Genomic DNA, 18,029 nt, shown 5'->3' on the forward strand with positions numbered 1-18,029 from the left:
AAAGAGTGTCTTTTCAATTAATGTGCACTGTGAGGTGCCAAAAGATCACTAAGGGTTGTTCTGGAAAGCTTTATGGGTTCCTTGTGAAGAAATTCTTCTTGAGGAGAATTGGAAGTACTAAATGAGCTCTAGAAGTCTCTTTTTATGACATTTATAAGATGGTTTAAGTAGAGAGTCAATCTACAGGATGGGCTCAGGACAAGTTCCAGTAGGATTTAAAATCTGCCTCTCTCACTTGCTGTGCCTTTTACTCTTTGTATCTTGGCTCTGCTTTCTCTTATTTCATTCTTTCTTTCTTTTGGTTAATCTTTTTCACTTTTGGGTCTGTTTTTTCCTCATACAATTTGGAGGTATAACCTGTTTGCTCTTGACTTGTTTTTCATCTATAGACCTTCTAATTCCTTTCTTAAAGATTTTGTATTACATTTTTTAATGCTTTTAGAAACCAACAAATGTTTCTGACATCTATGTTGAATATGACTGAAAGGAAAATGTCAAAGTTGTGCTAAGAGAAGAGCGATGCTGTCTGCTTCATAAGATAATTCAGTAGTATTTATGAGCCATAAAACAATAGTATTTGTGAAGTCATTTCTCAAAGGTGAATCAATTTTATAGCCAGGAAATAGAACTAAGAAAAAAAGTTGGTGTTTGAGGAATTGATGTCCTCTCATGTCCTTGGTCAACTACTCAGGAAGCACACTAATTTGTCAACCCTGGGGTGAAGAGGAAAGTCAGTTTCAGCTGGGTGCTGTTATAGCCGACCCTTAGAGGTGGATGGCTGGGATTGGGAGTTCCAAGTCAAATTTTAAAGTGAAAGTGGTAATATACAACAAAATGAATTTCAACTCAACCTCCTCCAACCCCTATCCATTTGCTACCCTCCTCCCTTTTCAGCCCCTTCTCCAAAATAAAACCGTGTGATTATAGACTACCAGTGTTACAGACTACCAGAAAACTTCAGTACTGGACTGCCTTCTGGCAGCTTGGCTGGCAGGATTTAACAGTAAGAATAAAACATTGTGATGGAAAAAAATGGACCACATTGATCATTACTGCAAAGATGCATTTCCTCTGAGGTTGCTGATTCTCAATGTTGCAGACCAGCTGTGGAAGGCTTAGTTGACTGCTGCTAGTCTCAAAGGTCAGCAGGTGTATTCATGCTAGTTTTTCATGAAATCTGCATGCCATTGCACAAACTCTTTTAGATTTTGTACACTCTGCTAAACCATGTTATTTATTCAAAAATAAATATAGGAAGACTCAGTTAATTAATTGATGATGTTTATGAAATGCTTATTTTTCAGGACTCTACACCAAGCCCTTGAAGATTCACTACAACATGAAGACAATATGTGGTTCCTGAACACTCGGCACATGAGACTTAATATTGTAAGGCAAAGAAAATACATATGAGCAAAATAAATTAATAGCTCAGTTTATGTATATTTAGATTCATTTTAAAAAGCTAATTTTTCTTATTTTTTTCTTGACAGTACTAGATCCTGTTTTAAGAAGCATAACTAGGCTTGTGAGAGGGTCTAGAATCTTGTAATGTGAAGAGCAGGTGAGAGAATGAGGGATTTTAGCCTGGGGAAGAGAAGACATAATAGGGACAAGATAGCTGTCGTTTAATGTTTGAAAAGCTGTCAGGTGGGAAAAGGATTAGACTGATTCTGTGAAACTCCAGAGGGCATAAATATGGGTGGAAGTTTCAAGGAAGCAGGTTTGGGTTAAAGAAATTTTTAACAATTCAAGCCATAGATAAAACAAATGATGTGTTCTAAAACACATAGGGTGTGTTCAAGGAAGGAATTTCTGCATCAATTAATCCATGAGCATTTGGATTAGATATCCTCTAAGGGAATTTTCAACTCTAATATTCTATGACTCTCAAATATAAAAATTGCACTTAACACAGAGTTAGTTTGGTTTGCTATAGTCAATTACTATAGCCAACAGACAGATGTCCCAGCAAGCAAACTTAAACAAATCTGTTTCCAGAGAAACAAAACCAACAGTATAAATATACATATAAAAAAGGTTTCGTTATGGGGATTATCTTATAAGATTGATAACAAAGCAGACAAGTCCAACAATAGACTTTCAGTAAGCTGGAGAAACAGTTGAAAGACTCTGAAGTAGAGAAGCTGATGCAGCTCCAGTCCAAGGTTAAAGGGGACCCTTGGGCAACGGCTCGTGTGAATCCAAAGTCCAGAGGTTGAAGAGCTTGGAGACTAGCTGCCTGGGGGAACAAGAGGGCCAAGAACTGGCAGGAAGAAATGCAGGGTCCAGTTGAGCAACAAGGATGGAGCAGGTATGTGGAGGAGTGGGACATACAGCATGCTCTGGAAGGAAGGGTCTAGAGGGAGAGGGAGAGGAAGCAGAACTCCACATCCTCAGTTTGTCTCTCTCATGCTTCCAGCTGACTACAGAATGATGCCTGCCCACACTGAAGGCAGGTCTTCCTCTTTCAGCCCACTGACTCACAAGTCAGTCTTGTTTGGAAAGCTGCCTATGTATATCAAAAGCAATGGCTTTTGAGGTTCTTTGAACCTGAACTTGCCAGTGTCTATCTTCATTTGAAGATAAGTCTCCTCACTCTCCAACTTCCTGGTGATTCTAGACTTCTCTTTTTGACTCAGCCATCATATAGTTTTGTCCTCCTGATTAGAATATTTTCGTTTTATTTTTCCCTTTGGCTTACTTAGAACCTTTAATCTTTTCTAAAACGCCAGGTTATATAGATACAGATATAGATGATATAGATATAGATATACGTATTTTTTTTAATTCAACAAAGAGTAAAAGAAAAAAAAAAGAAATAATAGTCTACAACTTAAACTTACCCCCCTACATATTCATGTTATCAGGACTACGCAAGCCATCCCCAAACAAAGTAAATAGAAATCCATTCTGGACTCGGAAGTGAGCTTTGTCTGTGAAGAGCCTGCATGGTGTGGTGTGCTTTCCTTCTGCAACGCTTATTTCATTTGGGAGTTATTGTTCCCTGTCTCTCTTTCCCAGAGGGCTTGGGCATTTACAAGGACAGCATTGGGACTCGGGTTATTGGCTATATTGTAAGTATTTTAGTACAGTTCTGAGCATAAGGCTTCTGATTAGAAATATTCGCTAGATAAATATTATCCTGGTACTTTTGCTAAATGCTTATATGTGTTAATATTGTATTTACTTTTAGATATTCAAGAACTCATATGTTTAATGTGTTTGTACGAAAGGAAAATGAGCTGTAAAGATTTAAGAATTAGGAAATTTGGGGATATTTTAAAGTTTTTTGTATCTTTACAATGTTGGGAGACTTCTTTCTCCTGGAACTATCTTTAGAGTTCTTGGAACAGCTCTCCACACATACCAGTCTTCTCCACCTACCAAGAACAAAAAACACAAGTCACTGATTTTTGTACAGAGTGTGCCTAGCAGGGCAGAAGCTGCTAATAGTGAGACCAGATGAAAAGTGGTGAAGAAGAAAGGCAAGATATGGCTTTGCGCAGGATTATACTTGTTGTGCTTCTCAGCTGATGTGAGAATTTAAGCTTAATATCCCTTCTCCAATATCCCAAATTCTCATGCCCTGATCAAGAACACATAGGAAAATGCATGGCTGTAACTCTATGAGGGGAATCTGTAGCATTTTATTGCAATCCAGTAATAGTTACCCTTCTTCTTGTCTGAAAGACTGTTCTTTAATATTCTTGTTTTTCATGCCTTTGTCAAAGACATTTTTTGAACTGTTGACAGTCACTTACACCAGTTGGCATGAGGATCACAGATCAGTTTTCTTGGTTGAACATGGATTCATGTTTATCCCATATGACTTATTAGAAGTAATTTCTCTGAACTTTATTGGTAGTTTTGAGCCATACTGAAAAGGGAAGATACTCCTTTCTTTGTGCTTATGTGACCACATGAAATAATTTGTCTCCTTCTGCCTATGCATCCCGTTCTTGCTTTTGCTATATGTAAATAACCCCAAGTTTGTGCTATTAATTGTCCTGATAAAAATCATGGGTCCTGTAGTCCCGGTGTTCTGTTGTTTTGTTCTGTTGCTAATAATAAGAATATCTGAGGTTGGGTATTTTAAAAAGAACAGATTTTTATTCAGCTCACAGTTCGGAGGCTCAAAGTCTAGGGTCTACATCTGGTGAAGGTCTTCGTGCTGATGGGCACCATGGCAGACAACAAAAGTGAACATGTCTCTATCTGTATGTCTCTGTCTTCATAAACCTAGCAGGCTCCAATCATGGGGGCCTGATGACCTTAATCCTAATCCACTTCCAAAGGCCCCACCTTTCAACAACATAGAATGGTTACATTTTCACTCTCTTAATCCCATTACAACCAAACCTCAACACATGAATTTTGGGGAGACATAGTCACCTCATTGCACTCATACTCATGCATAATATTAGGGTTAACAGCTTACCCCAACAAGACCCCTTAGAAGTTACTATTTCCAGGAAATAGATGGTAATAATGGTCATAAACCCTCTGTATTAGCTGCCATTGTTCCAGGAACATTAGCACAGAATTTAGTAGTATAAAGGAGAGTAAAGCCTATTAGTACCTGTGGTGTGTGTAGCCAAAATATATATATAGTTGATATATTGTTGACCCTTGTTCAGTTGGAAATAGGATTTCTATTGTTCTTTCCAAGACTGAAGACATGTCTCTGATAAATCATCCTTATTCTCACCTGCTTATATTCAAGTCAACAAATATTTTCTGAAAAAATGTTGGAGGGGTATCAAGATGAGAGGGATCTGTTGGGGATTAAAGGTACAAACATTACAGGCCTCTGGATCTCAGTGCATTGTTTGGGGATATATAGGTTGAATTCATGACATTAGTTCTGTTCTCAAAATACTCAGGTTAATAGCACCAGCGTATGTGTGTGGGGTGTGTGGCTAAGTCAAATAACAGAAAGAGAACTTCTTTTGGTTGTCATTTCTTGAGTCATCAGCAAAGTCATAATGCATTTTTTCATAGAAAAATATGTCATGAATTTACCAACAACATAATATTTTAAAGGTGCCATTCAAACATCAAAAGTGTGCTTCCAGATGGAATCATGGTAGGAAGGGGTCAGTCGGCAGAGAACTGAGAACTACTAATATGTGTGTGGACTTTACACAATAATTCAGGTCAACTGCCCAGGTTAGGGGCTTTGGTAAGCACAATTTTGAAAGCTACTGCAATGAGGTCGGATAAGGAGAGTAAATGAAAGTTGACCAATGAGAAGGCTGTTCTAATTGCCCTTGAAAGAACCAGAAATAAAACCTGACCTCTGGAGGAGCAACTGTCTTTGCTGAGTCAGTTTCATTGCTAGCAAGTTCTTCCCTGGTGTGACCTCAGCTACCTGGAGACACTGCCTGTGGACACTATCATATGATAAGCATCCATAGGCAGCGTCTCCAGGTAGCTGCTGTGCGCGTGTTCCTTCATCCTGCATAAGTCCATAGTGGCAAGGATTCCTGTCTTGTGCCGTGCAATGACTATGGTATTTTCATCTTTGAGTCTGGCAGGCTGTCACATTTGGTAAGTCCTAGATTTAAAAAGAAAAAAAAGAAAAGAAAGAGAGAAACAAAACATTCACATCAAACCCATATGTAGCAGCAAGAGCTAAAAAAGACATCTACCATGCTTGTCTCCTTTTCTCTTTCTCTGTGTCAGCCAGAAAAAAAAGGAAGAAGAAAAGCAAATTCACATGAATTCAAAGTTGAAATAAGACTACATCTTCCCTGATGCTTGCCTCCTTAAGAGACTTGGATGTCCACGGCTTTGCTGCATCACTGAGCCTGACAAAGGGAGAAGGAGGTCAATCCAGACAAATAAACGCTGTTCAGGAAAATTGGGCACTAAATTTAGCAAGAAATCCTGCAATCCTGCGTGATGGCTGAGTCCATTACCATGCAGGATCCATCTACATGAAACCTTTCTGCAGCTCTCAAGGACAATGATGGAGCATGGGCAAAATGCCATACGGCATTGGAATAGCTCGTAAATCTCTTATTCCTATTTTCTAAAACTCACTTTCTTTTTTCTTTGTATCTTTTTTTTCTTTCTCTTTCTCTCTTTTTTCCTTTCTTCCTTCTTCCCTTCTTTTCTTCTCTCTTCTCTTTCTCTCCTTCCTTCTTTCTTTCTTTACTTTTTAAAGTAAAGAATGCATAACACCTAATTAAAATAAATAATACCTAATTAAAATAAAAGCGGTGTGCAAGTAAACTGATGTGTAAGAAAACCCTCCAGCTCTTAGGTAAGTTGCACTTCCAAATTCTGTAAGATGTCTCCCTCTAGGGCAACTCATACCCCATGGTTATTTTGCTCATTGATGACTTTAAGCACATCAGAGGAGTAACATTTGGTATGTCAAAGAAGGGACTTGGGAGAAGGGGAGTTTTTGGAGAAGTATAGCTTTCTATCAGAGAGCACATGAAGCCTGAACACCTGGGCATAAATAATTCACATGGTTAAAAGTGCGAGAATTAGGCAGAGAAAACTGTTGAGAAAGCCGAAGAAGATCACTTTATTTCTTAGAAGGTGGCAAAGCCCTCCATGGTTATGCTACCTGAGGCAAAAATACAAAAGCAGATTTAGTTCTTTATTACATAAAGTACTGTGCCCTTCACCTTTCAAGAAAGAAATTTTTGAAATTCAGGCAGGAAACTGGAACCCTGATCTTTTCTTTAAAAAAATGTAATGTTAAGTATATAAGAATGTCAAAAAATTTCATGGAAAAATAGAATTAAAGAGTTTATTTTGGTGCAAATAAGTCTTAAAATCCCTTCTTTTCTATTTATTTATATTTTTTTTTGAGAAAAATTATTTGCTATAGGACAGTGTGCTCACCAGAGAAACAGAGAGAGACAGAGAGACAGAAAGTGAGGGGGCATGGCCACGTTGCAATCCCTTTTCCTCCAGTCACGTCGTGGGATTTTGGACACTCCTGCACATGCCCCCAACATACGTTTTAAGCTGCCAGATCCCAGTACTTGAACCAAGGTCGACTATATGGGAGTCCAGTGATATAACCATTATGCCATCTGCTGGTCCCCCATACATGGTTTCTTCATGCTACACATTTCCCTTTATAATTGAGATAAATGGTTATTTCCCTATATGATTGAAATCAATAATTACTAGTGGTTAAGAAAGACATGTGTACAATTAGTATGGGGACACCTATTTCTCAGGGCATCAAGGGCAGAGATGTTGAGATCAGATGCCTCAAAGATGAGAGGTAGTCAGCTAGGTGGGAAGGGGGTAAGTGTGTATGAGTCTTCAATTTGTGAAGGCATGAGGAAGTAGCATGTAGCCGCATGGGACATTTGGTGAGTATTAAGTAATGTAATACTAAGAGTGACAAGTTTGTGGGGATGGATGAGGAGATATGGTGATCTAATGTACACAGGCACCACGTCATGCTGTACCTTGTGCATTGAGCTAAAGGCTTTCAGCTTTTTGTTGTTGTTGTTGTTTTTGAGAAGTTTTTGCTATATGGTGCGCGCACTAGCCAGAAAAACAGAGAGAGACAGAGGGACAAAAAGCGAGAAATCACCCCCCAGGAGTGATGGCCACGCTGCAATTCCTTCTCCACCACTCTCCTCTTGGGATCGTAGGCATGTACGCACATGTGCCTGGCATGAGTTTAAGCCACCGGTCTGGGACTTGAACCACGGTCGACTACATGGGAGTCCAGCAACATAGCCATTATGCTAACCACTGGTCCCTAAAAGCTTTCATTCTGAAAGCTATGGGGAAATCATTAAAGGAATTTATGCAGAAAAATGACATGATCAGATTTGGGTTTTAGAAGTAACACATTGGCAATTGTGTTGAGAAGGGATTGGAGCTGTGCCAGGTGGGAGGCCGGTGACACTAGTTGGGAGGCAGTTTCAGTAATCCAGACAAGCAGGAATGAGTGCCTGGATGAAGGTAACAGCTTTAGAGGCCTGGATGAAGGTAACAGCTTTGGAGATAGAGAGAGTGGTGTGGATATGAGTGCATATGAAGGAGGTAGGGTATGTAGGACTTGGCAACTCAATGTGAGCACGACATGAGAAAAAAGAATGCCCACCAACTTCGTGCTGTGAGCAAGTGGATGGATGATAATATCACTAAATGAAAGTAGAGAGGAAACATTTTGATAATGGGTCCAGTTTGAAGACCCAGTGAAATTTCTTTGACTCATTTAAAAAGATATATCTAATAAAGTCTGGGTTTTTCTTCCGTATGTGCAGAGTCAATATCCAGAAGATGGTCGTTAGCATATTATGCTCTAATGAAGATGTTGAGTGAGACGAGCCAAAAGCTAAATTCTGGGAACATGGGCATTTAAGGGAACGAAGATGATAAATCAGTGACATTGCCTAGACAGACAAGTCCAGAAGCTCAGAAGAGAATCAGGAAGGACTGGCTGTTGTCACAGAGGGTGAAGGAATGAGTGATTTACAAAGTCCCAGGACACATCATATTGAGAAGATGAGAAAACTGACCATGTGGTTGGGAAACAGGGAAGACATTGGATAAAAGCAGTTTACCTGGAGTAGTGAGAGGAATGCAGAATATAGTGCATTTAAAAGAACACGGGAGATGAGATAGGGCAGGTATGCAATATACACTACTGATTTAGGAAGCACTGCAGTGACAAAGGAAACAGGAGAGAATGGAACTTAAAAAAAGATTTGAATTTGAAGAAAATGGATTTTTACTTTTTTATTTTGGGAGTGTGTGTGTGTGTGTGTGTGTGTGTGTGTGTGTGTGTGTGTGTGTGTGTGTGTGCATGTGTGTGTTTTGAGAGGAAAATCCAGTAGAAGGACAAAGAATGAAGACAGAAAATAAATAATGGTATACTGCCCTTAAGGAGGTGAGGAGGGAGGATGACAGGGGTCATGGGGACAAATATAACTTCTTTTAATAAAACAAAAGGGAGGGACGAAAGACAGTACAGGAAAAAATGTAAGGAGGGATCTCAAAAAGTCCATGGAAAAAAATGAGATAAAGTATGAGTTTCTTTAGGTGCAAAATATTTGAAATTCATGCATAGTTCATTTTAATAATATAAACTTTCTAGGAATCTTTTGAAGACCCCCTTATATTTTAGTGAATGGAGAGAAGTTATTTCTTGATACACTATGGTAATTTATATGGAGCAGGAGGCAAGTTTATTTGTTAAGAATATGGAGTAGGTAGGTTTAAAGACAGAGATAGCATTTTAAATAGCTCTTGAGGAAAATGAAAAAGAAAATGGCTAACATTTATTGAGTGCTTAATATATATCCTAGAAAGAATTTTAATTACTTTAAATGCAACTCTCAATCCTCACAATAACTCTATAAATCAGATATTACCCCATTTTACAAATGAGTGAAACAAATCATAGAGATTAAATCCCTTGATAGAGGAAGGATTTTAACTCACTCCTGAGTGTTAACATTCCATTAATCTCTCCAATAAATATTATTAAAATACTTTGTATGTACAGGTACTTATTCAAGTTGTTTAGAATGTACTGATAAACAAAATAGTCAAGATCATCATGTTGGTATGTTTATGACAGGGGACTGACAAGAAGTATAACAGATAAGCAAACTGTATAGTTTGAAGCAGGTGATAAACTATGTAGGGGGGAATGTACAGCAGGTTAAGGGGCTGAAAATGGATTGTAACTATGAGTAGGAGCTGGACTGATATGACGTGGTAACATCTGAGCAAATACTTGAAGGAGGGTAGAGGTCAGCCATGTAGACAGCTGAGAGAAGATCATTCCAGGGCCTCAGGCATGACTGTGCCTGGCATATTCAAGGAACAAGGAGATAGGCATGGCAGATACAGAGAAGAGGAATAAGAGGTGAGGCCAAAGAAGATCCTAGGGGAAGCTAGGATCGGGAAATGGAGGAGCTTTGGCTTTTACTCTGTAACATGGGGAGCATAGCAGGGTTATGAGCATCCTTCCATACTGAAAAGATTACTCTGGCTGATGTGTTGTGAATAGACAATATAGAGGGTAAGTGAAGAAACAGGAAGACGGGAGAGAAGACTAGGGCCTGGATCAAGGTGAGAGGAAGCATGGCTGAGACCAAAATGTATTTGAAGCAGTGAGAAATGGTTAAATCAAAATATTCTTCCAAGGTAGAATGAACATAATTTCCTCATGCACTTTGGGTGGGATGTGACAAAAGGCAGAGGACACAAAAGTGATTCATAAGGGTTTTTGGGGCTAAGTAACCATAAATAGAGTATCACTGGAATTGGAAGGAAGGTGCACGTTTGGGGAAAGGTCAGGTGTTCATACCAAACTTTTGATTGTGAGATGTATCTCCATCAGCATTCAGCAGCTTTTATGTAAACATGAAGGTAGAACTGGAGAAACTGACAGATCCAAAATTTTAAATTTGCAATCTGAGTACAAAGGAATGGCTAGGAGTAAGAGATTTCAGAGTAATAGAAAACACAAGAATTTTGGAAGTAATACAGATATAATATACTGTGGAGTTGAATCTTCAAAGAACAGAAAATTAAAATAGAAATAAGATAATAGTATCTAAATGTTTCTTCAAGATGGGCAGGAGTCTGGGATGGGCATCTTCAAAGAGTATGTCCTCACATGTGGTTCTGGAGAGAGTTAAAAGTGATGAGCTAGGTTAGAATTAAATGATTAGAAAAATTACAAGGTACTTAAATCATGGGATACAGGTCTTGAAGTGGCTGATGGTTAGAAGTCTTGAGAGTAAGAGAGTAAGTACATTGGAATGACAGACTGTGAGTAAAACAAGGTATTGCTAGTGCAGTAGATGAAGTCTCAGGCAATAGCCAAGACTAAGGCATGCACGTTGAAGGGGTTGCTGAAGACAGTAGAGTAAGTTTGTTATGTTGGATGAGTTGACCACTTATGTTTTAGCTTTATTGAGATGTAATTGATATACAATAAACCGCACGTATTAAAGTGTAAACGTTAACAGCTTTTGACATGTGTTCTTCCCCCATACCATCTCCATCATCAATATAAGGAATGTATTCATCACCCTCCAAAGTTTCATCGCACCTCTTTGCAATCCCTCTCCTTCCCATCCCAGTCTGCTCCATTTCTAAGCAAACACTGTTTTCAGTCCATTCTAGATTGTATAATAAACCTCCATAGACTAGGTGACATACAAATAATAGAAATTTATTTCACCCGTTTCTGGATGCTGGAAGACTCCCACAGATTCAGCGTCTGGTGAGGGCCTGCTTCCTGGTTCATAGACAACATCTTCTCTTTGGTGCAGAAAGGAAGCAAGCTCTCTTGGGAATGTCATAAGGACACTAATTCTACTCATGATGTCTCTACTCTCATGATGTCTTCTAATCCTAATTATTCCCTAAAGACCCTCCTCTTCATACCATCACCTTGGAAGTTAGGATTTTAAAATCTAAATTTGGGGGGGAGGGTGGGACAAAAACATTCAGGCCATAGAACTATTTTCTGTCACTGTAGATTAATTTACATTTTCTAGAATATATACAAGGTAAATAATACAACGTGTATTCTTTTTTCATTGCTATTGGGTTTCTTTCCACATAATAACTGAATTATTTATATCATTGCCAGAATCAATAGTTAATTCCTCTTTATTGTGGCATAGTCACACCCACTATATTTATCTATTTATCTGTTAATTCACTGGTATACATAAGGGTTGTTTCCAGTTTTGCCTTATTGCAAACAGAGCTGCTATGAATATCTGTATGAATTTTTGTGGAAACCCATGCTTTCATTGTTCTTAGATAAATATCTAGTGGAATGGCTAGGTCACATGGTAGGTACATGATTCACTTAAAAAGGAACTAACAAGTTGACTTCCCAAATCAAACTGGATTATATGATTTTTACCTACTCACCACATCATATGAGAGTTCTAGTAGCATTCCATCCCTACCAAAGGTTGGTATGGGCAATCTTTTAATTTTATTAGTTCTAGTCAGTATGTAACGATGTCTCATTGAGGTTTAAATCAGCATTTTCTTAGGGGCTAATAATGTTGAGCATCTTTCCATATGTTTTTGTTTTTTCTACCTATATATCTTTTCAGTAAAGTGTCTAAACCATTTTTGCTTTTTAAAGTTATTTCTGATTATTAAGTATAAAAATGCTTTTAATATTCTTTAAATAAGTTCTTTGTCAGAGATAGGTTTTGCCAATATCTTCACCCAGCCTGTGGCATGTTTTCTTGTAGTCTCAACAATGTTTTTGGAAGAATAAAATCTTTTAATTAGATGAAGCCCAATTCAGAGATTTCTAATTTATAGTTTGTAATTTGTTCATCCTGTTTAAGATATATTACCAAAGACAAGAACATTATGATTTTTCTCCTGTTTTGCTCTCTCCGAAGATATATATTTTTGAGCTTTATATTTGGTCTAGAATTCATTTGTACACGTAAGGTAAGGGTTAAAATTTTTCTTTTTCTTTGCATTTGCTTATGCACTTTACACTACAATTTGTTGAAAAGATTATTCTTTGCTTATTAAATTGCCTTACAAACGTTTTTGAAAATTACTTGATTACATATTTAAAAGTCAAATTTTGGACTCTATACGTTGCCATCGATGTATTTATCTACCTTTATGCTGGGAACACATTTTCATGATTATTGTAGTTATATAATAATCTTTCAAACCATGTAGTATATATACTCCAGCTTTGTTTCTCATTTTAAAGGTAGTTTTGACTATTTTAGATCATTTGCATTTTTATCTAAAGCTTAGAATCAGCTTGCCAATTTCTGCAGAATCTTGCTGGGATTTTTTGTTTTTGTTTTTGAAAAGTCTTGAATCTATCAATTTAGAGGAGATTAGGTTTTAAGAAATGGGTATTTAAAACATTGAAAATTATATTTCTCTATTTATTTAGGTCTTCTTGAATTTCTCCCATCACTGGTAGTTTTTGGTGATCACATCTTGCACATTTTTTTAAGAGTTGTTATTAAAGCATTTTATATTTTTTACAATATAGTTAATGATTTTTAAAATAGATTTTTATTTTTAGAATAGTTTTAGATTTTCAGAAATTTGAGCAGCTAGTCGAGAGTGTTCCCAAATACCTACTCTCAATACACAGTTTATCCTACTCCTAACATCTTAGGTTAGTATGGCACATTTATTATGATTAAAGAACCAAAATTGATACAATGTTATTAACTGAAGTCCATTGTTTATTTACATTTCTTTAGGTTTTACCTGATGTTCATTTTCTGTTCCAGGATCCCATCTAAAATATCACAGTACATTTAGTTAATCATGTCTCCTTCAGCTCCGCTTGGCCCTCAGACTTCCCTTGTTCTGAGGTCCTTCACAGTTATGAGAAGTAACGTCAGGAATATCGTAGGATTACTCCTCTACTAGAATTAGTCTGATGGGTTTCTTAGGTTTACAATAGGGTCATTGCATTTTTGAAAGAAAGATCATAGGGACAAAAAGCCATTTTCATCACATTACATCAAGGGTACATATTGTCAATAGAATTTGCGCATATTGATGTTGACATCAATATCTGAGTGAAGTGGTGTTTGTCAGATTTCTCTCTGTAAAGTTACTCCCCTTTTGTATACTGTACTTTTTGGAATGAAGTCACTATGCACAGTACACCCTTCAAGAGGAGAAAGCTATTCTCCCTTTTTCTTATGATGGAGTACATGCATAATCTACTTGGGATTTTTCTGCAAGGGACATATGTCTAAACCCCATGTATAAATGTATTCATTTATTTATATCAATATAGACTCAGAAATATTTAGTATTCAGGTTATAATCCAATGCTAATTAATTAAAATTGTTATAGCATTCATCATTGAGAACTCATATCAGCTCTTATGCTTCTTTGACATAGCCCTATTAATGCACTCACTCATGAGTGTGTGTGTGTGTGTGTGTGTGTGCATGCGTGTTTTGAGCACTTCCTTCCTTTATGGTATTATAAATGCCTCAGATTCATCTTGTGTATTTCCTGCACCAGTCCTAGAATCAACCATTTCTTCAACAGTTCTGCTCCTTTGAAAAAACAAATGGTATTAGAAAAGGACATGGTCACTAGTTATACTGATGCTGCTTGCTTGCCATTTCTTTTAGGTTAGTTAAGTCAACAGAGCAAAGAAACACACACATACACACACACACACACACACACACACATATATATATATATATATGCTAGCCAATGTGTGTGTGTGTTTAAAGATTGTTTAATTTTGTTTCTTCTTCTTCTTCTTAATTTGCTATTGGTGTGCTCATCAGAGAGAGACAGAGAGACAAGAAAGAGAGGGACAATAAGAAAGCAAGCTGTTAGATCTGGGACTCCAACTACGATGTGAAAGTCCAGTACCCTAACTACTAGGCCACCTGCTGGTCCCAATATCTATAAATATTTCCACATGTAACTATCTGTTTCAATATTAAGTTAAACTTGAATGCATACTGCTGTCGCCAAATCTAATTCTTTTCGTAGCCTTCTACCATACTTATCTGTAAAGTCCTATTGCAACAGTAAGAAAACTGACTCCTGCTATCTACCATCTATTTACATAATTTACCAATTCTAGTATACAGGAGTAACAGTATCAGAACCAAACTCCTTGCCCCATGGGGCACAACTGTATCCCTAGAATACAGTGGTTATCTGTAGCACCTTTTGCCTTACATCTACACATTTAATTTCAGAGTTACCTTTCCCTTAGTCTCTACACTGAGATTGTTTCATATATTTGTAATACAGTTTGATTCTCTTGTCACTCAGTATTATTTCCATATATCCCTTGACCTCCTAAAATGAAATACATTAGGATTTACTCTGTATTGTAAAGTTCTATGGATTTTGACAAATGGTTAATATCAAATATCCAGTAGTATGTTTCATAAAAAAGAGTTTCATTGCTCAAAAATACTTTGTCCTTTTATATTCTTTCCTCCCATCCTCTATCAAAAATCATTGATTTTTTTTAACTTTTTCTATGGTATTATCTTTTCCAGACATTTCATAATTAAAAGTATATAATACGCTGTCTATTCAAAGTGGCTTCTTTCACTTACTAACGTGCAATTAAATGTCCTCTATGTCTTTTCTTGGCTTGATAGCTCATTTCTTTTTATCATGGAAAAATAATTTATTGTATAGATATATTATAGTTTGTTTATTTATTCGCTTATCCAAAGACATCTTGGTTGCTTCCAGTCCTGGAAATTATGGAGAAAGCTGTCATAAAGATTCATGTACAGATTTTCTTTTGTTATGTTTTATTTTGGGTGGCCATATACTTCTTTCACTCAAGCAGGTAAATACTTAGGTATATAATTGCTTCATTGTGTGGTAAAACTATGTTTACCTTTGTAAGAAACTCAGATTGTCTTCAGAAGTGGTATACTATTTTGCATTCCTACCAGTGATGAATGAGAGTTCCTGTTGCCCTGAATCATCTCCAACATTTGGAATTGTTATTATTTTGAACTTTAACCATTCTAACTGGGGAGTAGTAATAACTCATTATGTATTATCATTGTAAAGCAATTTTTAAATGACAAATGCTATTGAGCATCTTTTAACATGCTCATTTGGCATTTGTGAATCTGCTCTGGTGAGATTGTTGTTAAAATCTTTTGTCCATTTTTAACTGTATTGATTATTTTCTTATTATCAAATTTTAAGAGTTTTCTGTATATTTTGGATACAGGTAATATTTTAAAAGTTCATTTATTTATTTCTTCTGTGAGTTAGACACAGACAGTGAGGGAGAGTGAGAGACTCCTAAAAGGGTCCTCATGTCATTGTTCCATTCCTAGGCAGCCTAGGCAGCCAAGATTATGGGCATGTGCATTCCTTGTGGACACAGGGAGACATGAACCTGGGACCTTCCCATGTGATGTCAGCATTTCAGAGCCTCCATTACTGATGCATCATCATGGCTGGCCACAAGTCCTTCTATCACATACGTGTTTGCAAATATCTTCTTCAAGTCCATGACTTGGCTTTTTATTCTTTACACAGTGTCTTGTGCAGAGGATTTTTTAACTTTAAAAAGTCCAGTTTATTTTCTTCTACCAGGGGTCATCCTTTTGGTATGCTCTAACATGCATCACTAGACCTAAAGTCACTTAAGTTTGCTTTAATATTATCTTCTAGATGTTACACATTCTACATTTAAGTCTACAATCTATTTTGATTTAATTTTTGTGAAAGGTATAGGGTCTCTGTCTAGATTATTTGGGATATAAATGTCCAATTGATCCAGCTGTATTTGTTGAAAATACAATACTTTTGACCTTCTTTTCTCCTTTGAAGAATCTGTATCTATTCTTTTGCCAGTGCCACAGTGTCTTATTTAGTATAGCTTTCTAATAAATCTTAAAATTGGATATTGACAATTCACTATTTTGCTCTTCTTTAGGATTTTATTTTCCGTTCTGGATCCTTTACTTTTTTAATATAAAATTGAATCAGTTTGTTGATTTCCACAGATAGGTTACAGAGGTTTTGATTGAGATTGTATTTAATGGGTATATTAAATTGGGAAGAAGTGACAATCTTGATGATACTGAATCTTTCTATCCATGAACATGGAATGTATCTTCATTGATTTAGATCTTATTTGAGATATTTCATCAGGTCTTTGTCACTTTTTGTGCATACATCCTGTAGATATTTGACTAGATATTTACATAAGCATATCTTTCTTTCTATTTTTGATGACAATTTAAATGGTATTTTATTGTTAATTTTAAATTCCTATAGTTTTATTACTGGTACATGAAGAACAACCTGCTTGTGTAAATTAACTTTGTATCCTAAAACTTTGCTACAATGTAGAGGTTTTGTGTGTGTGTGTGTGTGTGTGTGTGTGTGTGTGAAATCTGTGGACTTTTCTACCAACATAATCTCGTGCCCTCTAAAAATAAAGGAAGATTTCTTTTTTTTCCAATCTATATACTTTTTACTTCCTTTTGTATTCTTATTATGATAGGTTATGATTTCAGTATGATGTTAATAGGAGCAGTATGAGAGAACATCATTGCCTTGTTCCTGACCTTGGGGGCAAAGTATTCATTAAATATGATGTTAGCTATAGGTTTTGTAGATATTCTTTACCAGTTGAGAAAGTATATCTCTATTCCTAGTTTACTGAGAGATTTTATTATTAATTGTTAATTTTTTCAAATGCTTTTTGTGCACCTGTTGATATAATTGTATACATTTTATTAGTATGTTAATGTGATGGACTATATTATTTGATTTTCAAGTGTTTGACCACCCTTACATACAAATATGGAAAAATCTCACTTGGTTATAGTGTATAATTCTTCCTTTTTAAAAATAATTATTTATTTAATTTCATTTATTATTGTTTTATTTTAATTTGTTTAGTGTATGCACACTCACCAGAGAGAGAGAGAGAGAGAGAGAAATAGAGAGAGTGAAAGTGAGAAAGCAAGCCGATAGATCCAGGACTTGAACTGTGGTCAGCCATATGGGAGTCCAGTATCTTAACCACAATGTCAATTACTGGCTCATAATTAATTGTATCTTTTCTATACCTCATCACATATTACCTCTTATAGTAAAGTCCTGATTGAATTCCTAGAAAGTTAATTGCTTTCTGCTTTGGGATCTCACACAAAATTTTGCTTTGTACTCATCATGATGTATTGTTTTGATGTGTTTTAAGTTCTTTAGCCATTACTGCAAGCATCTGAGAACAGTATTCCTTTCAATAGAATTTTCTGTTTTTAACTGTTTTCCTCGAAGTGTTACCATTTAATGTTAACTAGTCTCATTATTCCTTCCATCTCTTATACTCAGTCCTCTGCTTGACACATGTACATGTTAATAAAAGAAAAATTATTGAAAATAATTAATCACATCCCAAACATAGAGCATGTTCCATAACCAGTCAAGAGAATGCCAAAATATGGTGATGGTGCATAGAAAAGAATCCCCATTTATTTTTTGTGATATCTTAAATTAATAAACTGGTACACTTTATCAGTAA

This window comes from Tupaia chinensis, unplaced genomic scaffold (assembly GCF_000334495.1).
Source record: "Tupaia chinensis unplaced genomic scaffold, TupChi_1.0 Scaffold000634_1, whole genome shotgun sequence".
Lineage (NCBI taxonomy): Eukaryota > Metazoa > Chordata > Mammalia > Scandentia > Tupaiidae > Tupaia > Tupaia belangeri.